General features: G+C 39.1%; 1 non-coding gene across 1 annotated transcript; it reads right to left on the bottom strand.

The window, feature by feature from the left end:
* Positions 1-2,397: 2,397 nt before the first annotated feature.
* On the bottom strand, positions 2,398-2,504 carry LOC141662947 (small nucleolar RNA R71). Its single transcript, XR_012551046.1, has one exon. It is a non-coding gene; the product is annotated as a small nucleolar RNA R71 (small nucleolar RNA).
* Positions 2,505-3,890: the final 1,386 nt, after the last annotated feature.

The following is a 3,890-nucleotide window of genomic DNA, read 5'->3' as shown; positions in this document are numbered from 1 at the left end:
AAGAAAGCATATATATTACAATCCAATAATTATAATCGTAAAATAATACCTTGCAAAATATGGTTGTTCAGCATGTATAAATTGATTGACTAACATATGTACTCATATACATTCTAGCTTATCTAGAAAATCAATCTTACAAGCAATTTTGTCAAATGCTGGAGCATCTGGATGAAATATTACTACAAGTCAAACAAGTCAAAAATCAATAAATCAAACATCTATAACTCCGTTGTGTTTTAAATCAAACAAGTCAATAATCTGCATAAGAGATTACTAGTACTAAGGAAAATTGAAGCTTTTTGTGTTCTTGTTTCCCAGAACTGCATGATAAATGGCATTTTATACCACTTAGAGCGTTTCATAACGGCTTGAATTGGTGTCTTGAACTCGAGTATTTTGTGTATTTGACACGTTTTTCTAGTATTTTTGCATTTCAGGGTATAACTTGCTTAGATAGGGTGTTTTCATCGAATAAAGCCTAAGGAAGTACTTGGAATCAGTCCCGGGTTGATGTGCGAAGAATTCAGCAAAAATAGAAGCAAAAATAGGAATTTTCTAGAGAGCTTGCAGGCGCCCGCCTGATGGGAGCAGGAGATTGCCTAGTAGCAGGCGCCCGCCTGGAAGAAGGAGGCGGCCGCCTGGGTGCGTAAATTCAGATTCTGGAATTGATTAATTCGAGTTCAATTAGACTTCTGTTAGCGCTGGTTGTCTTGGGCTATTATATAAACCTTTTGGGAAGACGTTTTCTTTATCGAGAGTGAAGGCAAGAAGATCGAGAAGACCGTTTTAGCACGCAACAACGAAGAAGAGGAAGCATATGTTTATCTTGTGATTCTTTTGATTCGTTATAACGGTGGATGCTAGTTTTCTTTATACTTGAACCTTAATACTCTTGTGCCGTACTTCATTATTTATTAAGTATTTTTATTAGTTTATATCGTTGTGTTATTATCATGTTTTCATATGAACCCACGGTGACGATGAGTTCTATTTTGGGCTAATTGTGATCATGGGATCTTAGTGAATTTACTATGGATTTCTTTAGTTAATTGTTTAATACCTTGGTATATGGTGATTGTATGATATCTAACATAGGTTGTGCTTATTCGTCTTATGTGCGTCGCGAACATGTAAGATAGCCTATTAATCTCTTGTGAAGCGACAATGAATCTTGAGATTTAGAACTTGCCATGCTAGTATAGGTTCATGGATTGTATGCATGATTAGTGGGTAACTCTAACCGTTTTACTTGCCCTGTGTAATCATCATGAATAACTTGCGCTTAAATCGTTATGTTGTCAAATTCTGTAGACATATAGGGTCTCAACATAATTGATGCCTATTCAACTTCTATCTTAATTGTGGATGCTTGGTAGAATGGTATTCGTACAACGAAAGTTGGCGTTTATCAGTTTCGTGTTGTTCGATTAATATCATCACCATTACATGCTAAGGGTAATAACAATAACTATTGAATGAAGTAGTAATGAAGTTATGACCTCATGTGTGTTTAATATTGTTAATTCATGTGTTTAATTCTCATAGTTAATATTAGTTAATCAACTTTAATTGTTATTATCTTGACATTGAAGAATAATCATACATTGGTGAGTAAGTGTTAATTAAATATAATTAATCAGAGTCTCTGTGGGAACGAACTAGAAATCATTCAATATTACTTGCGAACGCGTAGACTTGCGTGAATTATTTAGCTCATGATTTGTGCCTAACAAGTTTTTGGCGCCGCTGCCGGGGACTCGGTATTAATTTGTTTAGTTTATGTACTTGCCATCAGTGGTCATTAGGATTCATTGATTAAGACTTGTTACTTACTGCTTCTGGTTGTGTTTCAGGTACTCTAGCGAGCGTTTATGCAAACACGTTCTCGCACCCGCAAGAGAAATCTAGATACGGCTGAGGAAATAAATACAACTCTTGACTTTCCGGAGAAGATAGTTTTTGAAAATTCGAATAAAGAGAGTGAAAAGAAAGAACCTGTAACAATGGGTGATCGTCTAGTTCCAATTGATCCAGCTCTTATGGACTTTTCTCGGCCTAAAATTGATGACATTCAGTCAAGCATCATTCATTCGGCTATTCAGGCCAATACTTTTGAAATCAAGCTGGGCACTATTCAGATGGTGCAGAATTCTGTTTCTTTCAGAGGTGCTGCGACTGAAGATCCCAACATACATATCAGGAATTTTGTCAAGATCTGTAGTACTTTCAAATATAATGGTGTTACTAATGAGGCTATCAAGCTGAAGCTTTTCCCGTTCTCTCTGAGGTACAAGGCTAAGAACTGGTTACATTATTTACCAGCTAGGTCCATCACGACTGGGGAAGATTGCGCAAAAGTTTCTGGTAAAGTTTTATCCAATGGCCAAAACTGCAGCTATGAGGAGTGCTCTTACTCAGTTTGCGCAACAACAAGGAGAATCTATGTGCGAGACTTGGGAGCGCTACAAGGAAATGTTGAAAAAGTGTCCACATCATGGTATGCCTGACTGGATGGTGATCTATGGTTTCTACAACGGTTTGGGGGCCCAATCTCGGCCCATGCTCGATGCAGCTTCTAGAGGCGCCTTGTGGGCCAAAGCTATATTGAGGCTTATAATCTCATTGAAACTATGGCTGCAAACGAGTATGAAAACCCAACTCAAAGGATGATGCCTGGGAAGGTAGCAGGTATTCTGGAAGTTTATGCAGCTACAGCTATTGCAGCGCAGCTCCAAGCGTTGTCTATGAAGGTCGATTCTTTAGCCAACTATGGAGTCAATCAAATAGCTATTGTCTGTGAGCTTTGTGCAGGCTCTCATACTACGAATCGGTGTTTTTTTGTTAATGAATCTGTTCAGTATGTGAACAATTTTCAGAGATCGCAGCATCTTGTGCCCGCTACTTATTATCCTAATAACAGAAATCATCCCAATTTCAGCTGGAGCAATAATCAGGATGCTGTTCAGCAACCATATCAGCAGGCTGCAAATAAACAGTTTAATCCACCTGGATTCCAGCAACCTCAGCAATATGCTCAAAGGCAACAATATCCTCAATAAGGAGGTGCTGCTCCACCTTCTAGTGCTGATTTCGAGGAGTTAAAGCTGTTGTGCAAAAGTCAGGCTGTATGTATCAAGACCTTGGAAAATCAAATTGGACAAATAGCCAATGCCTTGCTCAATCGTCAACCTGGCACACTTCCCAGCGATACTGAAGTGTCAGGCAGGAAGGAAGCTAAAGAGCAAGTCAAGGCTGACACCTTAAGGTCCGGAAAAGTTGCTGATGCTGAAAAAGAAAAGGATGGAGAAGTTAAAATTGTAGACGAAGAAGGAATGCAAAAGGAGAAAGAGGGGGAACCAAGGAAGATTACTGTTGAACACACTCTGCCTGAGGGTAATACAGGGGAGAAACAACTCTATCCTCCACCACCTTTCCCTAAGCGATTGTAAAAACAAAAGTTGGACAAGCAATTTGGTAAGTTTCTGGAGGTGTTCCAGAAACTTCACATCAACATACCTTTTGCTGAGGCCCTGGAGCAAATGCCTAGTTATGTGAAATTCATTAAAATTATTCTTTCAAGGAAGGTGAAACTGGATGATCTTGATACTGTTGCTCTAACGGAAGAATGCAGTGTCGTGCTACAGTAAAAGTTACCTCCAAAGCTTAAGGATCCAGGTAGCTTCACCATTCCTTGTTCCATTGGCAAGTTGTCATTTGATAAGTGCCTTTGCGATTTGGGAGCAAGCATCAATCTGATGCTATTGTCTATCTTCAGAAAGCTGAATTTTCCTGATCCGAAGCCCACCTACATGTCTCTACAATTGGATGATCGTTCGATTATATACCCACGAGGCATCGTGGAGGACGTGCTAGTAAAGGTGGACAAG

The sequence above is a fragment of the Apium graveolens genome, chromosome 5, assembly GCF_009905375.1.
Source record: "Apium graveolens cultivar Ventura chromosome 5, ASM990537v1, whole genome shotgun sequence".
Lineage (NCBI taxonomy): Eukaryota > Viridiplantae > Streptophyta > Magnoliopsida > Apiales > Apiaceae > Apium > Apium graveolens.
The sequence above is the reverse complement of the archived record's forward strand: the minus strand, read 5'-3'. Positions and strand labels throughout refer to the sequence as shown.